This window comes from Phacochoerus africanus, chromosome 4 (assembly GCF_016906955.1).
Source record: "Phacochoerus africanus isolate WHEZ1 chromosome 4, ROS_Pafr_v1, whole genome shotgun sequence".
NCBI lineage: Eukaryota > Metazoa > Chordata > Mammalia > Artiodactyla > Suidae > Phacochoerus > Phacochoerus africanus.
The window spans coordinates 64,650,840-64,671,772 of NC_062547.1; the positions used below are offsets into that span (position 1 = coordinate 64,650,840).

Sequence of the window (20,933 nt, forward strand, 5' to 3'; positions counted from 1 at the left end):
AAGGCCAGGGATCAAACCTGCAACCTCATGGTTCCTAGTCAGATTCGTTAACCCCTGCACCACGATGGGAATGCCACGAAAGCTCTTTTGAATTCTCTATCAGTTAGATTGAAATACTGCATGATGGAAGTTTACTTTCTGAACAACCGTTATTTTCTTTCTTTGTGGTAGTGTTACTATGCAGTATTCCAATGCCCCATGTCCTGGCAACCACCATTCTATTATCTGATCTAAAAATTTGGCTTTTTTAGATTCTATGTATATGTAGACAATACAGCATTAGTTTTTCAGTGTCTAAATTATTTCACTTTGCATAATGTTGTCAAAATCCATCCATTTTGTCGCAAACAGCAGTATTTCCTTCTTTTTTATAGACGAAACTATTTTTAAAAAATCTATTCATGAGCAGAGAACACTTAGACTGGTTCTTCCCAGAGTTTGATGAGTTGTTCCTCAATTAGTGCTTTTGAAATATATAACAGCTTTGTATTTTCTTCAAACTATTCATTAGGCTTAAATTTTGATACCTTTCTTTCATTGATCAATGGGTTGCGAGATAGCCTATGTTTTCAGTTTCTCTTACCAGAGCTTCACTGCTTATATTCAAGCATCTGAATTTCCCACCTTCCACTGTATCTGTCAGAGATGTCGCCTTGTACCATATTTATAATTTCTTTTGCCTCTGTGGTTGCTCTGGTGCTCTCCTGTAGGGGGTGAGCAAGTGGAGGAGCTGAGGTCACAGAGGTGCCTCTGATGTTCCTCCCAGTTCCACCTCCTTTATGTGTTCCAGTTCACCCTCCTTAGATGTATACACATGTGGAATTCTCTGTTGTCCTAGCGTGTTGTGCCAAGGCACCTTGGTTGTGCTGTGGGTGTTTTCTTGGTTGTCAGTTGAAGAGGTGAGATGAAAGGAGCATTTCATTAAGTCATAATTCAGAAGACAAAATACTTTATATAGAAAAATCTGGGAATTCCAATTGTGGCTCCATGGGTTAAAAACCCAACTGGTATCCATGAGAATGTGTGTTCAATCCCTGGCCTCTCTGAGTGTTTTAGGATCTGGTGTTGCTGCAAGCTCACCAGATGTAGGTCACAGATGTAGCTCACATCCCACATTGCCATGGCTGTGGTACAGGCTGGCAGCTGCATTTCCAATTTGACTCCTTGCCTTGAAACTTCCATATGCCTTAGGTGTGGCCATAAAAAGAAAAAAGGAATATCTAAAGTCTCCACCAAAAATAAATTAGAACTATTCAATGAATTCATAAAGGTGACAAAAGATTAATGCACAGAAATCTATTGTTTTTCTAGACACAAAAAATGATCAGAAAGAGAAACTTAAAAAAAAAATCTAGTTAAAATCGCCTGAAAAAGAACAAAACAGATGGCCAAAAAGCACATGAAGAAATGCTCAACATCATTAATTATTAGAGAAATGCAAATAAAAATGACTATGAGATACCACCTCACTCCAGTCAGAATGGCCATCATCAGTAAGTCCACAAATAACAAATACTGGAGGGGGTATGGAGAAAAGGGAACCCTCCTACCCTGTTGGTGGGAATGTAAATTGATAAAACTGATATGGAAAACATTATGGAGGTACCTCAGAAAACTAAATTTAGAGCTACCATATGATCCAGCAATCCCATTCTTGGGTGTATATGCAGACAAGATTTTCCTTGAAGAAGACACATGCACCCGCATGTTCATTGCAGCTCTATTCACAATAGCCAAGACATGGAAACAACCAAGATGTCTATCAACAGATGATTGGATTAGGAAAATGTGGTGTATATATACACAATGGGATACTACTCAGCCATAAAAAAACCAAAATAATGTCATTTGCAGCAACATGGATGGAACTAGAGACTCTCATCCTGAGTGAAGTAAGTCAGAGAGAGAAAGGCAAATACCATATGATATCACTTATATCTGGAATCTAATATACACCACAAATGAACCTTTCCATAGAAAAGGAACTCATGCACTTGGAGAACAGATTTATGGTTGCCAAGGGGGAGGAGGAGGGAGTGGGATGGACTGGTAGTCTGGGGTTAATAGATGAAAACTATTGCCTTTGGAGTGGATAAGCAATGAGATCCTGCTGTATAGCACTGGTAACTATATCTAGCCACTTATGAGGGAACATGATGGAGGATAATGTGGGAAAAAGAATATATGTGTGACTGAGTCACTTTGCTGTATAGTAGAAAATTGGAAGAACACTGTAAAACAGCTATAAAGGAAAAATTAAAAATCATTTAAATTAAAAATATATATATAATACTTACAAATAACCTTAACCAAGAAAGTGAAAGTCCAATACTCCAAAACATGTAAAACATTGATGAAGAAAATCAAGACGATATGAAAAATGAAAAGATATCTTATACTCTTAGATTGGAAGAATTCATACAGTTAAAATGGCCACACTACCAAAAGCAATCTGAAAATTTAATACAATCCACATCAAAATATCCATTATATTATTCACCGAACTAGAGCATAAAATCCTAAAAATCACATGGAACTACAAAAGACCTAGAATAGACAAAGCAACCTTGGGAAAAAAGAACAAAGGGAGGGGGGCAAGAACAATATTTCATACTTCAAAATATTGTACAATGCTACAGTAATCAAAACTGCATGGTTCATTTCTGTGAAAAGGTTCATTTGTGGTGTATATTAGATTCCAGATATAAGTGATATCATATGGTATTTGCCTTTCTCTCTCTGACTTACTTCACTCAGGATGAGAGTCTCTAGTTCCATCCATGTTGCTGCAAATGACATTATTTTGGTTTTTTTATGGCTGAGTAGTATCCCATTGTGTATATATACACCACATTTTCCTAATCCAATCATCTGTTGATAGACATCTTGGTTGTTTCCATGTCTTGGCTATTGTGAATAGAGCTGCAATGAACATGCGGGTGCATGTGTCTTCTTCAAGGAAAGTCTTGTCTGCGTATACACCCAAGAATGGGATTGCTGGATCATATGGTAGTTCTACTTATAATGGAGCATGATAATGTGAGGAAAAAGAATGTGTACATTTATGTGTAACTGGGTCAGCTTGCTGTACAGTAGAAAATTGATGGAACACTGTAAACCAGGTATAATGGGAAAAAATAAAAATAATTACATATTAAAAAAAAAAACACTGCATGGTTCAGGCACAAAAATAGACCCATAAGTTAATGGAATAGATTAGAGGTCCCAGAAATAAACCAATCCATTCTATGGTAATCAATGACAAATTAGGCAAGCATATACAATGGAGAACAGTCTTCAATAAGTGGTGCTGGGAAAAATTGACAGGTACATGTAAAGCAATGAAATTAGGATATTCCTTCACACCATATAAAGAATAAACTTAAAGTCAATTATGGACCTAAATGTAAGACCTGAATCATAAAACTCCTGGAAGAGGACATATTCAGAATATTTGTTAACATAAATCATACCAATATTATTTGGCATCTGTGTCTGAGGCAAATGAAATAAAAACAAAGGTAAATAAAAGGACCTAATTAAACTCAAAAGAATTTTCATAGCAAAGGAAACCATCTAAGAAGTGAAATGATCATCTATGAGTTGACAGAAAATATTTGCAAATTATATCAGTGATAGGGTTAGTTTTGCAGCAACATGGATGCAAATAGAGATTCTCATACTAAGTGAAGTAAGTCAGAAAGAGAAAAACAATACCATATGATATCACTTATATGTGTAATCTCAAATATGGCACAAAAGAACCTATCTTCAAAACAGAAACATATGTAGAGACATAGAGAACAGACTTGTGGTTGCCAAGGCAGGGGGGATTGTGCTGGACTGGGAGTTTGGGGTTTAGTAGATGCGAACATTTACATTTAGAATGGATAAGAAATGGGGTCCTACCTCATAATACAAAGAACTTTATACAATCACTTGGGACAAAACATAATGGAAGATAATATTAGAATAATAATAGACACACACACACACACACACATATATATGCCATATATACATATATGACTGCGTCCCTATGCTGTACAACAGAATTTGGCACAACATTGTAAATCAACTATGCTTTAATAAAAAAAAGAAACTCAACCAAAAAATGAGCAGAAGAACTGAATAGATATTTTTCCTAAAGAAGACATGCAGATAGCTAACAATCATATGAAAAGTTGTGCAATGTTATTAAATTTTAGAGAAATACTAGTCAAAACAAGAATGAGATATCACCTCCTTGCACTTGCTAGGATGATTGTCATCTAAACATTTACAAATAACAAACGTTCGAGGGGATGTTTGGAAAAGGGAACTCTTGCACACTGTTGATGGGAATGTAAATTAGTGCACTACAGTAAATAGAGTGGAGTTTCCTCAAAAACTAAAAATATAACTAGCATATGATCTAGCAATTCTAGTATTTCTCAGAAGTAAATGAAAACAAAAATTAAGAAGTACCTCTATGTTAATTGACACACATTTACAACAGCCAAGATATGAATACAACCTAAGTGCTTATTGACAGAAGAATGGATATAGGTGATGGGTTCTATCTATACAATGGAATACTACTTAGCTATAAAAACGTAAAATCTTGCCATTTGATATGATATGGATAGACATTGACAGTATTGTGCTTATTGAAATTACTAAGATGAGAAAAGACAAATAACATATCATTTCAATTTCATGTGGTATAAAAATAAATAAATGAACAAGCAAAACAAAAATACACACACTGTAAGTTCCCATTGTGGTTCAGTGGTAATGAACTTGACTATTATCCATGAGGACAGGTTCAATCCCTGGCCTCACTCAGTGGATTAAGGATCAGGTGTTTCCATGAGCTGTGGTGTAGGTCACAGAAGAGGCTCAGAATCTTGCATTGCTGTGGTTCTGGCATAGGCCATCAGCTAGAGCTCCTATCTGACCCCTACCCTGAGAACTTCCATATGCCATGGGTGTGGCCCTAAACAACTTCCCTTAAGACATGACTGAATATCACCCAGGGCAAAGACATCTCTGATTGAGAACCACTGGCCCAGACTTTGAAAACTGGAAACAACCTGACAGAATTCCAATAAAGGTCTCATGCCTTATTCAGATTAAAACTGGCAAATCACTAATCCACACAAACCCCATTACTGCAATGGAAAATGGAGTTGTTTATAGTACCCTCTCATAGAATGGAGTTTTCTAAAAATTAAATAGTACAATCCCCATAAGATCCTATGATCTAAAAATAACTTTTATAAGTAACAAATATGTTCTAATGAGGGAATAAACAGCCAGTCTTAATTCATGCTAGAATTATGAAATTCCCAATTATTTGGGTAATATTGTGATGAATCCAAGCAGTGCACAGCCTAAGGCTTCATATTAAAGGAACAACGTTGTTCCACTTTTGAATATGGTAAAGCAATTTTCTAGAGCTAGGAGAAGCTGTGACACACCAGGAATCAATGCTTTCATAAGGGTTTAATTGAGAAAAATCCTCAATCTTAGACTTCAGTAAAAACTTGAACTCCTGGTTGATATAAAGGACTGGGACCTTAAGGTTTATTCCTATGAAACACAGGAGAGATTATGGAACAGGATTAATAAACACTGAATTTCTCTGGTTTGTAACATTGCCTTTTGGACACAAAGAATAAGCCAGAAAATTTCCTATCTACCCAGACCAGTGTCTCTAAGGGGAATCGATTATTAGAGGTTGTAGTAAAAAGAGGTAAACCTGCCAAGGAGCAGATATAAGGACCTATAAATAGCTCTTCTGTAGTCCCTCAGCCTGTGCAACCTTGGTGTGGACAGGACACACTTGTTGCTTTTGGAGTCATAACTCTGTCTGGGGGACCAATGCTTAACTCCATCCCACTGTCTTGTCCAATAACAGAGCTTTTACCCCCATCATCAACCACCCAAGAAGATTTGGACATCTAAATTGAGAGTTTCCTCTCAGGGACTCTACCCAGGTGAGTCCAAGAGCTCAGTAAATACTTTGGAAGGACAAAGAAAATGACAGCCAAGACATTTACCTGTGTTCACCCAAGAGCCAGTCCAGGCTAAGCCAGAGCCATGATCAATGCAGCTGTTTGTTTGCTTGATTGATTACTTAATTTATTAATTTAATGCCCAAAACAGAAGTGAATATTGAACTCAGCAATGCAAAGGTCAATGTCAATTGTCAAATGAAAGACATGGAAGCCCAATTAGAAAAGGGGACAGGAGGTGTCAAAAGTAGAACCTACGTCCAAGGACTTTGCAATTAACTGGAGCAGAGATATAGTCTATTAGCTGTGAAGGAATGTAAGAGACATAAGATCTTTTTTTTTTCCTAATGTGGAGCATGTTTGAATCTGATGTGAATATCCAGACCAAGGAATGCTGGCAACATTTCCTAGCAACAGCAGTTCGTGACATATACATTTCACACTAATTCCTCTCTCAGCACTCAAGTGAAAAAATATTGTGTAAAAAGAGGTGTGTTAATGCATTTAATCTGCAATTGTTTTATTTCTTGTAAAGCTGAATATATTTTCAGATTTCTCTACCAAAAAGTAGAGATTTAGCACTCCCTTGTGACACAGCAGTTAAGGATCTGGCGTTGTCTGTGCAGCTCAAACCAAAACATAGAGACTTACCTGTTGAATTCCTTTATTTTTGTATGGTGAATCCAGCATGTTTGCACTCCTCTTTTAAAATGTACTCTTTCAAATAAGAACTGTAATTTTTTCAAGTGTGCTGTTTGCCACTGAGTCATTTTATGTGTGGGTACAAGTATTTGTGCAGAATGTCGGAGAGTTTATAAATTTTATGTGGTGAAATCTGTGTCAATCATCTTATGTTTTCTCCATTGCTTTAATTTTTTTTAACTGAAGAAGTAGAGTTGTCACTTAAATATTCTTTACTTGCAAATCTTTGCCTTAAAGAGAATTGAACACCAATGTTTTCTGTTAATAAATCATGTTCTATACATATTTATATTTACTTTCCATATAGCTTATCCCTCATTGTTTAATTTATTCTATTATAATTCAATCTATTTATAAAAGTTGCATCATTTTCAACCACTATCTGGAAGGTACTCTTCTTTATAGTTAACTAAAGATAATTTTATTACACATATGTATATTTCAATACATATGCCTCTATGCAAAAGGAAAGTATAACTCAAGTACAGTTTCCTCGTCTCATTTTAAAAGAATCTCTGTCATATTCTTTTACATCCAAAACTTTGGTAGTCTAAAATTGAATTAAGGACACACATTAATGTCTTTAAAATATGTAACTATTGTATATCTTTTCTTTTAGAGCTTATTTTTTGAATTTTCCTTCTGTTTTCTTTCAGATAGTCTTTTTATATTGATTTTTCCAAAGTGCCAAAGATATCTACTATGGACAAGTGACCTCTTGCGCCTTGAATTTTCAGCAATATCGCGGGGGGACCTTCCTTCTTCAATATTCTCTGACACTATGTTTCCTCCCTTTATCTCCTGTTCATTTCCCTCACTAGACTGGCCTTTTCTTGGACTGGAACATCTTAAGCACTGACCTTGAGGACTTCGCACTAACTGTTCCCTTGCCAGGCACAGACTTCCCAGGTTTTCTCATAGCCCTGACTCCTTGCTTGAGGTCTTTGTTCAAATATCATCTTGTTAACATTTCTTGCCCAAACCTGCACAACATAGTACTACCTCTTTACTCTCTCCTTATATCTGCCTTATTTTATTTCATAACACCTGTAACCATCTGACATGCTATGTGATTTTTATTTGCTTATATTCTATCTTTATAAATGGATTTTAAGAGTGTTTATGTTTCAGCACCCTAAGCTCTCTGCATAGAAAGCACCTGAAACATTGTCCCAATTCATTTTTTTAATGCATTAAAGAATTTCTGACTAGAACTGTAAATACATGACATCTGGGGGAAAATGGTAACAGTTGGGAAGGTTGCTAATTAGAGATGACACAGGAGACTCCCTAAAAAGCATGAAATCAATGAACAAAATATTGGACTTACATGTTTATGGCAAGATAAAAATAGTAGCATTTCAACAATGTTATAACCCTCAATTTATGGAAAAATTAGTTATGCTATTTTCCCTTTTCTTCTTAGTCATCACCACCATATGGCAACAAGGAACTTAACAGAAGTTACAGAATTTCTTCTTATGGGATTTTCAGAAGAACCAGAGCTGCAACCCCTCTTATTTGTTATTTTTCTCTAAAGGTATCTCATTTGGATACCTGCTCATCACTCATGTCACCATCTATGACTCCCACCTCCTCACAGCCATGTACTACTTTCTTTGCAACCTGTCCTTTGTGGACATCTGTTTCACCTCTACCACCATCCCAAAGATGCTGATAAATACACAGACCCAGAGCAAAGTCATAGCCTACGAATACTACAGCACACAAATGTATTTTTTGTCTACCTTTTGCAGGATTGGACATCTTTCCTCTGATCATGATGGCCTATGAATGATTTGTGGCCATCTGTCATCCCCTGCACTACACAGTCTTCATGAACCCCTGGCTCTGTGGACTGCTGATTCTGGTGTCTTGGACAACCAGTGCCCCACATTCCTTGTTAGAAAGAAAGCTTAATTGTATTGATACTGACCTTCTGTAGAGTCTTCAAAATCCCCCACTTTTTCTGTGAACACAATCAGATGATCCAACTTGCTCATTCCAACACCTTTCTCAATAACATGTAGCTATGTTGCTGGCTGGTGATTACTTCATATGTATCTTTTACTCTTACTGGAAGATAGTTTCCTCCATACATGAAATATCATCTCAAGGGAAATATAAAGCATTTTATACCTGTGCATCTCACCTCTCAGTTTTCTCCTTATTTTATCGTACATGCTTAGGAGTATATATTAACTCTGCTGCTGCCTACAGCTCACACTCAAGTGCAATAGCCTCAGTGATGCATGCTGTGGTCACACCCATGCTGAACCCCTTCATCTATAGTCTGAGAAATAAAGACATAAAGAGGGGTCTGAAAATACTCATTGGAAAGTCATCTATAAAATGTACAATAGTCCCTATAGCTTAAGGAATGCCCATGATAACAAAGCTTTAAGCCTGAGCCAAATGTTGTCAGTTTTTGACAAAACTGTAGAAGTAGAATGTGCCTCTTCTGCTTCTTGTCCAAATTTCTATTTTTATTTTGATTTCGTACACAATTTATGTGACTGACTTTTAAGGTTTTTAACATCTATGATATCCAAGATGTTTTCCCTTTCGTCATTTTCCTTCTCTCCCAAATGTAATCCCAGTCTTGGCTGTGAAGTATCTATAAATCGTCCTTTATCTCAGGGGAGTAAATGGATCTCTTCAGAATAATTTCTTATCAATTGAAATGCATCTTATGATTTTATTCTTTTGTTTGGCTAAAAGAATAGTCATGATTTGTACTCCTATGGGGAAGAGAAAAAACTCTTCTTGACAACCACACCTATTTATATAAGGCTATTAAAGAGAAAACTATGAGAACAGTGTTTTTCACTTTTGTGAACATCACTCCTTTGCATATCACTACCTTAATTGCTCTTTCTGATAGTCCAAATCTTAACATACTGGTTGTTTTCACTGATGTGGGATATCTTTCTTCTCATTAGGATCGCAGTCTGTTATAGAGCTTGTGTCTAATATGTCTACCATAGTTACTGGAAAACATTGATAATAAAATATGTATCTCTCAGAGGAATCTACATAGAAAGACAAATATAAAAAACTATATTGACATAAGGCTTTAGAATGAGATGACCTTAAGTATCACGGAGCAAAGTGTTAAATCATGCATTTATTACTAAGCAAAATATTTAATTTTCAGCCAGCTCCTCTCATTGAAGTGTGGAATATCAACGTCCATTTGTACATTGCATTTGTTTAGCTGAATGACTGGATACATAGTTTGGTTTGTCATTAAATTATTTTCTTGTTTCTGTTTGAAAATTTCTAGACATTTTGCTTCTGGAAAATTTTATTTCTTTTACTTCTCTAAATTGAATATCTGCCACCATTCAAAGTTTTGTCATAACCATTAAAGGGATAGCAAAAACTCAATGTCAATATTTCTCATATATCATCCTCCTCATCAAAGGATGACACATTACAAATCTTGAATGCCTGTTCAGGTGTATGATTCAGGGTCACAAATACTGTTCAAATATCCATGTCTTTCCAACCTCTCTATGTGACCTGAAAGGGAAATCAATGGAGCATCAATGTAGCCAATTTCACAAACAATTATACAGAATAAACTTGAATAACAGACTAATCATGAATACTTTCTTCAAATATCAGAACAAATGCCTAGAATGAATAGAATCAGATTATTACAATTTTTCTCATTTCCGTCCAATTCAATAATTGAATCACGTGTTGCTTCATACAAACTTTCCTAAGATAAAAATTCATTAGTGTGTCCTCTATCTTATCAAATGCGATGTTATGGGGAAAGCTGTTCTGATATCTGCAAGGATTCTCATGAATCTGTAGTCAGAAATGAATCTCTCCACTGTGTTCGAAGGTTCATCCATGAGAGGCTCATGGCTCTTGTGCTTGAACTAATGTTTGTCATTTTACCTCTTTTATACAGTAGGCTAATCTTCTAGTTTTAAGGGGTAAATGAGTTAATTCATGTTTTTGTTTTTTTAGGGCCACACCTGCAGTATATGGAGGTTCCCAGGCTAGGGGTCAAATCAGAGCTGTAGCCACTGGACTATGCCACAGCCACAGCAACACCAGACCTGAGACACATCTGTGAACTACACCACAACTCATGGCAAAGCTAGATCCTTCATCCACTGAGTAAGGCCAGGGACTGAACCTTCTTCCTCATGGATCCTAGTCAGATTCATTTCCACTAAGCCCCACAGGGAACTCCCTTTTTTGAGTTAATTCAATGTGAATTGTTTTAATTTAATGTGGCTACTTGGATATCCACATATAAAACTTTGATTTTTCCCAATTAGAAGAGTTACCTCACACCATTTTAGGTGGGATTCAGCTGCCTGTGCTCCATGTCATACCCTGGCTTTTAAAATTCGAATATATTTACTAAAGCATAAGTACAAACAATAAACTGTGCAAATGAAAGTGTATACATTGAAGAAATTTAAAATTCATAACAATTTATAATACATACTGTCTGGTTCCATTTTTATGTAACTAGAGAAGGTATGCAGTAAGGTTTTCTGCCTTGTTTTGTAATTATTATAAATTTAATCTTCATAGATTTACTTCAGATGGCAATGCAAAATAATAAACATAACTTCTGAAGGATGCTGTGAGAAAAAATGAAATCTGTAAAAATACTTGTGCAGTCCAAAGAAAATTCAAAGGTAAGGTGTGTGTGTGTTATTTGTATATATTTTATCTTAAGACACATTTGAACATGTACATGTACCTTTACACAGACTCCTTTAGAATTCAATCTATTATTTTGAAAGAAACCTTGTAGAAAGTTGAAGGGTAAGGAAATTAAAATAATGAATGTTTGTATTAACACATAATTCAAAGACTATAGAATTTAGACTATAAAATTTAAAATAGAATGTTAGACATTACTTTCACTATGAATTAATTTTCCTATTTTAAGTCCTCAAAATAGAACTGCATTTATATTTATGAAGTGAAAAATTCAATGAACCAATAAATGAGGCAAATATCTCTGCATTGCCTCTCATTTTCTTCTTCTATTAAATTGAGGTTGCAACATAAAACATCTTTATCCAGCATATCCAAGATGACTGAATTGAGAAGCTTAAACTCTACTCCTGCAAACTACATTTTATTAGGTAAATGTGTGTATTACATTCCTTTTGCACATCACTACACTAATGGCTTTGAGAAAATTAAACTTCTAGAGATCAGAAGTCTATATTCCTCTCATTGGCCTGAATTTAAGATGCCTGGTAAATGCCACCTAGACACTCCAGAGAAGAATGCAATGTTTTCCTAAATCACTTTCTAGGGTCCACCTACATTTCTTATCTCATGGTTATTCCTTCATCTTCAAATCCAGTAGCACAGCATCTTCAAATATCTGACTCCAATTCTTCTTCCTCTCTCCTCCATATTAGAGGGTTGTTGCCATTGCTTATGCAAATCTGGGTCATCCAAGTTAATCATCTCATATTATGGACATTTAGTAGCCAATTTAATTTATTTGATAGGTTCATTCCTTTTTATGGAAGCTAACATATTCAAAAGTTTAAAATTTTCAGTGGAACATTAAGTACCTCTGAGATACATCCCTAAATTAAAAATGGAGGGCGTAATAGTACTACCTCACAGAAAGAACTTCTCTACAATTGCTGTATCACAGAAATTGACACAGCATTGTAAACCAACAGTATTTTAATAAAAAAAAACATAATTAAAGTTACAAAATTCAAACAGATAACCCCTATAAAGTGCTAAGGTATGTTACAGCATTTAAAATATTAAATAAATCTTATAACTTACAACATTTTATAATGAGGTGCTAAACGACAGTTCTTAACCTTAAATATAAGTAGGAAATTTGTAAAATTTTAGCAGAAGTATCAGGAAATCAAGCACTGCACTCCTATATATTTTACATTAAAGAAATAGAGATAAGAATAAAACTTAAAAAGAGGGGAATACATATTTCCCTAGGGTATCATTGCTGTATCTGCACAAAAACAATGCATGGACATTCCAAGACACCTAGTCAATGGTTGTCTCAGTCTCACATGCTGAAGAAAACTTAAAATCAGGGTTGGGATAAGATACTGTATTCTCCTGTCTTATAACCTGGTCTCTTGGGAACAGAGAATCAGCAGGAAAAACATCCTTTTTGTCCAGAGTAGTGTCCACAGGGAAATCATGTTCTTACAGGTCATTGTAACATGAGGGAAATGTACCTAATGAGCAGATATAGAGACCTGTAAATATATCCTCTGCTGCAATCCCTGAGCTTGTACAATGTGGACATGAGTGACACAGTTTGTATCTTTTGGAGTCCTGAGTCTGGCTAAAGAATCAATGTTTGACACCTTCCTGTTGTTTTGTCTGGGGACAGAGCTTCAGTATCCATCATCAAACATCTAGAAAGAGATTCATATTTTCATAGGGAGACCATCAACTCAGAGTTCCCATGTAAGTGAGTCCAGGAGACGAAAAGACATTGTGGAAAAAGGTGAGATAAAATGAAATTCAAAAATATTAACCTGAGGTCAGCTAAGAACCAACTTAGCCTATATAAGAGCCTAGAGACCACCATGATTGTTTACTTGCTTTATAAAAAACCCTTTTTTTTTTTTTGCTTTTTTGGCCTGCACCCATGGCACATGGAGGTTCCCAGGCTAGGGGTTGAATTGGAGCTGTAGCCACCGGCCTATCCCACAACCACTGCAACACCAGATCCGAATCATGTCTGCAACCTACACCACAGCTCATGGCAATGCCAGATCCTTACCCACTGAATGAGGCCAGGGATCGAACCTGGGTCCTCATGGATCCTAATCAGATTCATTTCCACTGCGCCATGATGGGAACTCCAAATATCAATGCACTTTAATGATACTAGACAGAAATGAATATTGAACTCAGTAAGTCAATGTTTAGTGACGCTAATTAAATGATAGGATGGATGAATATAAAATGAATTTCTTTCTTACTGTTAATACTGGGCATATTTGACCTTATTTCCATATTGATGAGAAAGGTATATGTTTGCAAAGAATGTATGCAAATATCTTGAAACAGCAGTTTCCAGATAAATATTTTTCACAATATCTTCTGTGAAAAAAATAAAAACAATTTAGAGGTGAAAATGAGTATGCTAATGAGTTATTTTAATGATTTGAATGGTATATATATATATATATACACACATGTATATATTAAATTATGTGTTTATACTGACCTCTAGTTCCAATCCAATGGTGAAGGGTTCTTTTTTGCCTTCACTCAATCCGTATTTCTATCTTCATTCTCTCAGTGGGAGCCTGGCTTATCAACAATTATTTCTCATTTGTTCAACTCCATAATACACACAAAGTGTTTGTAATTGCTGCATTTCTACCTCTATAACGAAGACACAAAGTGGAATTTAATTTAACTATTTTGATTTTAGACTAGTAAATATATTCAATATAACATAAATTGGCACAACATTGTAAATCAACTATACTTTTAAAAAATTTAAAAAGGAGTATTTTCAATAGTTACTTAGATTTTCCTTTGCAATTACTTCATTACCTGTGAGGCTGAATATACATGTGGATGTGTGAGCCATTTACCTCTCTATCTCCAACTATCTGTGTGAGTCCTTCACTTTCCTATTGTAGGATTGGAGAGTGTTAATTCCTATTTTAGATGCAATTATTCAAACAAACAATGGAGTTTTGTTTTTCACAAACTATCCATTTTCCATCAAGTTCTCTTATTACATATAGGGGAATTGTGAGTCTATATAAATTTTTTATGGTCAAAACTATCAGTCATATTGTGCTTTCTCCACTGCTTTTCTATGTTTTTGTTTTATCTGAAAGCATTCAGCTATTACAATAGTCTGCCAAGTCTTTTTAATAAAATCATGAATGTTCTGCATCTTTAATCCTAATAAATCACCCCATATACTTTCTCCAATATTTTTATATCTCTGATATTCCTTCATTTTTCCTTTTGTTATTAGATCTATATCTAAGAGTTGCTACACATGTGGCAATCATTTAGAAGGCATTCTTCTTTACCATTTGACTAAAGAGCTCCTGTACCTTTTTTAAGCATATTGAAAAACACAAATCTTCATGTCAGATGAATTATAACTTAGGTGTGGTTTTTGCCTAATGTTTTAAAAACTCTTCTCTTATATCCTTTTATTTCCAAGTCTCTGGCAATTTAATTTTATATTAATGACCCCTGTTAATATCATTAAATTATTACTATTTCATATTTTATATGACTTACAGATTTTCATTTAATTATGTTACATACAGTTGTTTTGAAGCTACTACACTTAACATAATTTTATTCTAATTGACATTTTGTCCCATAAGATCTTAATTTATTTCTTTCTTCATTTTTTGTTTTGGCTATATCTTCACTATGTGGAAGTTCCTAGGCCAGCGATCGAATATGAGCTGCAGCCATGACCTACACACAGCTGTGGCAACACAGGATCCTTAATCCACTGCACCACAGCAGGAACTCCAAGATATTAGTTTCCTCCTTTCTTTCTTTTGTTTTTGGTCTTTTTTGCATTTTCTAGGGCTGCACCCACAACATATGGAGGTTCCCAGGCCAGGGGTCTAATCAGAGCTGTAGCTGCCAGCCTATGCCAGATCTGAGCCCATCTGTGACCTACACCACAGCTCACTGCAGTGCTGGGTCCCTAACCCACTGAGTGATGCCAGGGATCGAACCTGCAACCTCATGGTTCCTAGTAAGATTTGTTAACCACTGAGCCATGACGGGAACTCCCTTAGTTTCTTTAAAAATTTTCTTGTTTGGACTTTTCTAATGGCTTAGAGGTTAAGGATATGATGTTGTCACTGCTGTGGCTTGGGATCAGACCCCTGACCTGGAAATTTCCACATGCCATGGGCATGGCTGGAAAACAAAAACAAAACAAAATTTCTCATTCTATATTATGCACACATACATACTCAAAACATTTTATGCAAATGCATGAACAAGATCCTGTACACAAGGTAAATTCTCTTCATGTTGTAGCAAGGTCGTTTTTCCTACTTTTGCCCCATTGTGCTTCTTACTTAGTAATTCCTCATGTATCTTCTGCCATCCACCAGTATAATGATTTATTATTTTTTGACTGTGTAACATGCTATGGTGTGCCTGTGCTAGTCTAACTTTGATGGTCTTTCATATTCTTTATCCTTAAGTTATTATTACAGCAAAACTACAAAAATGTGTTGAGATAGTGAAGTTCAAACTGTGGTTCTAACTGTGAATAATTTTGTCCCTCAGGGGATATTGAATGATGTCTAGATTTTTAACACAGAAAGGGCTCAGTAGATAGCAGAAATGCTCTAAACCCTTTACAATGCACAGGACAGACTCCACCAAAACCAATGATCTAACCCAGAATGTCATTCGTGCCAACACTGAAGAACCTGAGTAATTTATAGCTGCTTTTGGATTTTCCCCTAAAATGTTGTAACACTTCACATTTCTGCCAGAAAAATCAGAGAGCACTCCCTTGCTACTAGTCATCGGTCCAAATTTGACAGATTCTTGGGTTTTCCACAGGACAATATTGAGAAAGAGATTCCTTGCTAATTTTTCATACCATATACTGAGTTGTGCAAAATTTTATGTAATTGGTCACCATTTTGATTTGCCTGTTATTATTAAACACCTATATATTATATGCCCATTTTTCTACAATAAACTGAATTTCAAATAATATTTACAAATGATTAATTTTCAGTTGACTTCAAGGGTATATTTTGGCCACAGGCTTAACAAAATATTTTAATTAAACATGTCTATTTTCTTACTTCTGAGCTTCTTGCCTTAAGATGACTTGCTTACTCATAGATCTCATATATAGATTTCAAGTTGTTCATTTATAATGCATTGGCTACTCTAACACTGAGGTCATCATCTAATTTTGTTCGTAAGATATTTGAGGGAGGGTGAAACTTCCTTTTTTTTCAAGATAGATAGACTTTTTGCCAGCTTTTATCAACAATTTTATCTTTCTATAAAATACAACCTCACTGTATGTTAAACAACTACATGTAGTTAGACATATTCCTTATTTATTAAATAATAACAACTGAGCATGGGCTACATGGGGGAACATTCTAGGAACATAATATATTCCTATAATATAAAATTATATTAATTTATCTCTAGTTTAATTAGTCAGTTTAATTAGTCTGTATGATGTCAAAATTGTTATTTTATATAATGTTCAATCAGTTTTCAATTTCATTTAATTCTTTTTACTACACTTGTTTTGTAACCATACTATTTAACCTGGATTCATTTTCCTTGTCTTTATTTTCCATTTTTCTTTTTTTTAATTTAAGTATTGTTGATGTACAGTATTGTGCCAATTTCTGCTCAGCATAATGACCCAGTTATTCACATATATACATTCTTTTTTGCATGCTATCTTCCATCATGTTCTATTCCAAGAGATTAGGTATAGTTCCCTTTGCTGTACAGTAGGATCTCATTGCTTAGCCATTCTAAATGTGATAGTTTGCATCTACCAACCCCAACTTCCTGTCCACCCCACTTCCTCCTCTCTCCCCTTGGCAACCACAAGTCTGTTTTTATTTTTATACAAGTGCGCGTATATTTACATACTTGGTTAAGACAGCACAGGTAAAAAAAAAAAGAAAACAGATGAACTACCAGCCTGATTGGATCTAGCATTATAATTGATAATACAGAGTGCATTGAAAGAAACATGTGTATAATACAATGTCCCCAAATAACTAACAAGAAGAAAGTTACTCAGAAAAATTTAGAATTGTCATAGTTTGAGCAGGTTCTATGTGTGTAGACTGTACAGATCATTGACGGTTGGACAAAGATCAGAACTGTGACAAAAACGTGCCCATTAGTGCTTATCAGGAAAATGATAAAACCCAAAAATAACAAAGAGAAGATTTGACCTATGAAAAAGTAGACAGAGGCTTGCTTCCTCTGCTATCAGATCATGTACAACCAATTAGTCAAATAACTGTCTACGAGACACAGGTAAATTAAGTTTTGCTGCATGATCTTAATGATGACCAATTCTCATTTTCCATTCATTGCACTTAATAATCATCCTTCTGTGAGGTGTTGGTGTACTCTCTTTTCTCATGTTTCTCTTGGGCTATCCAATCTGCAAGTGCTTCATTTCTATGTCTTCCTTTAGTTACATTTATTTTCACTTTTTAATTATGTTTCCTGGAAATCAAGGGAACCAATAACAGCACATGAAATGTCACAGGAACCAAAGAAATTTTTTTTGTTACCATAGTCTCTCAGGAACCATTCAATATTATTAGGTCTTTATATTCTCTCTCGTGTCTTCCCCCCACCACCACCACCACTCTCTCTCTCTCTCCTCCAGTATATATATATATATATCTTAAAACCAAGGTAATAAAAAAGAATGTGTACATATTCATTTACATATATTTATACTAGAATTTCTCGACGCCATTTGTACATTATCTTACTTGATCCATTTGAGCCTCTAACTCAATCAGGGTGGTTAAGGGTAAAAAAATGCATGGAAGTAACACAAACTAGGAAGCCAGGGTCTAGTGTGTGTGTGTGGGGAGGGGTGTGTGTGTGTTTGGTTCATGCCTTGCGAGGTGTGCCAAGTCCTCATAGCAGGGGTAATGAACTCATATTTTCCAAGATGAATCATACAGAGGTCATAATTTTATAACAGAAGTGATTCATTGAAACATATGGGCCACCTTTGCAATGGTTCCATAAGGTGCTAGAGAAACATCATGTCTATGAGGGATTCCTTGTGTCTTGCAGTTTAGCAGAAGCAGGGAGGTCATCTTCCTAAATAATCTCTGACACCATCTTTCCTCACTTCCTGCCTGCACATTACTCGCCTCACCCTGAATATCTTAAACAAATGCCTCAGAGCCTTTGCAAGGTCTTTTCTCCCTACAAGGCACGCATTGCCTGAATGCTCATGGCTCCTGCTCTCTCGTTCTTGAGATCAAAGTTCAAATCACTTTATTTCCATGTTTTGCCTAAATAACGGTAAGAAGTAGCACATGATCTTTACTCTTTTCCTTATAGATGCTTTTAAATTTATCCAAAGCTGCTGTCACTATGACTGAATTTTTGGTACTCTTATTTTTTGGAACCCTATATCCATAGTCTAGACAGCACCTGAAACATTTTGGGGAAAATTGTTTAAATTAATTTATTTTTAATTTATTTATATTTATATTTATTTATTTAGCTTTTTAGGGCCGCACCTGTGGCATATGGAGTTTCCCAGGCTAGGGGTCAAATCAGAGCTGTAGTCGCTGACCTACACCACAGCCACAGCAGCACAGGATCTGAGCCGCATCTGCAACCTACACCAGAGCTCATGGCAATGCCAGATCCTTAACTCACTGAGCAAGGCCAGGGATTGAACCCACAGCCTCATGATTCCTAGTCGGAATTGGTTCTGCTGTGCCACGACAAGAACTCCTGTTGGGACAACTTTATGTTCCCCTGATGAATGAAATAATTTCACACTAAAACTCTGGAATACACGACATCTTGGGAAAAAAATTATAAGTGGAAGAAGTTTATGAATTGGAGATGACATGGGGAATCCCCTAAAGGGAACTGACCTCATAAATACAATATTGAAATTAACTGAGAAAATGTAATTAAGCAAAATATAAATAATTTTTTCCAACAATGTGAGTGAGCAATGTCTGCTTTTGTGAAAATAGGTCATTTTATTTGGCCCTTTCTTTGCAGGCACCTCTACCACATGGCACCAAGGAAATTAACAAATGTTTCAGAATTTTTTCTTCTAGGATTATCAGAGGAACCAAAACTTCAACCCCTCATATTTGGGCTTTTCCTCTCCATGTACTTGATCACTGTGTTTGGAAACTTGTTCCTCATCCTGGCCATCAGCTCAGACTCCCACCTCCACACCCCCATGTACTTCTTTCTATCCATCCTGTCCTTTGTAGATGTCTGTTTTATCTCTAACACCATCCCAAAGATGCTCCAGAGCATCCACACCCAGAGAAAAGATATTGCCTATGAAGAATGCATCACACAGATGTATTTTTTCACACTGTTTGCAGGGTTGGATGACTTCCTCCTGCCTGTGATGTCCTATGACCGCTTTGCAGCCATCTGCCACCCCTGCACTACACAGTCATCATGAACACGCAACTCTGTGGAATTCTGGTTCTAGTTAGCTGGATCATCAGTGTCCTAGATTCTTTCTTACAAACCTTAATGGCATTGCAGCTGTCCTTCTGTAGAGTGGTGAAAATGCCACACTAAACTAAAGTGAACTAAAGCAACTGGTCCAACTTGCCTGTTCTGACAGCTTTCTTAATGACTTTATTATGAATTTTTCAGCTGTGCTGCTGGGTGGTGGTCCCTTAGCTGGTATCCTTTACTCTTACTTCAGGATAGTTTATACCGTACATGGAATCTCATCTTCTCAAGGGAAGTATAAAGCCTTTTCCACGTGCACATCTCACCTCTCAGTTGTCTCCTTATTTTATTGTACCTGTTTAGGCATGTACCTCAGCTCTACAGCTACCCACAGCCCACATTCAATGGCAATCACCTTGGTGATGTACACTGTGGTCACACCCATGCTGAACCCCTTCATTTACAGTCTGAGGCACAAAGACATAAAGAGGACTCTGCAAGCATTCTTTAATATGGCCATAAAAAGGCCAATTGTTTGGAGCTGAAGAAGTGTCATTTTTTGAAAACTCCAAAGCCTCAGACACAAAATTGCCAGTCTTTGAAAAGATTGTGGAAGTAGAGCTTGCTCTTTCTATTTATTTTCATTTCTTTGACTCTGACTTTTTGGGATTTTTTTCTTTGAAGTCAAAGAAATGCAATTACCATACAATTGCTGTAACTCACATAATTAAGCTTAGTATTTTCTCTCATATTCAATAGTTGTTCTCCTTTAGGATTTCCCACTCTTAAATTTGTTCTTAAACTTGAGTCTGAACAATTTGGGAATTACTGTTTATAATATGACTAGATGGATTTCTTAAAACAAATCATTCTCAAATAAAACCTATAGTACCAATTTTTTTTTCTTTTAAAAAGAGAATAGTTATGTGTTCTACTGAGTCATGTGGGGAGAGGAAAACTACTTAGTCTAGGACTGCATGGCCATTCATGTGTTTATAACAAGGAAAATCTCAGACCACAGAATTTGACTTTTGTGTA

The 20,933-nt window shown here is 35.8% G+C and overlaps 2 pseudogenes; both read left to right on the forward strand.

The window, feature by feature from the left end:
- Positions 1-6,355: 6,355 nt before the first annotated feature.
- LOC125124640 (olfactory receptor 7A5-like) lies at positions 6,356-9,918 on the forward strand (annotated as a pseudogene).
- Positions 9,919-19,488: 9,570 nt separating this feature from the next.
- Positions 19,489-20,440, forward strand: LOC125124641 (olfactory receptor-like protein OLF4; annotated as a pseudogene).
- The last annotated feature ends 493 nt before the right edge of the window (positions 20,441-20,933 follow it).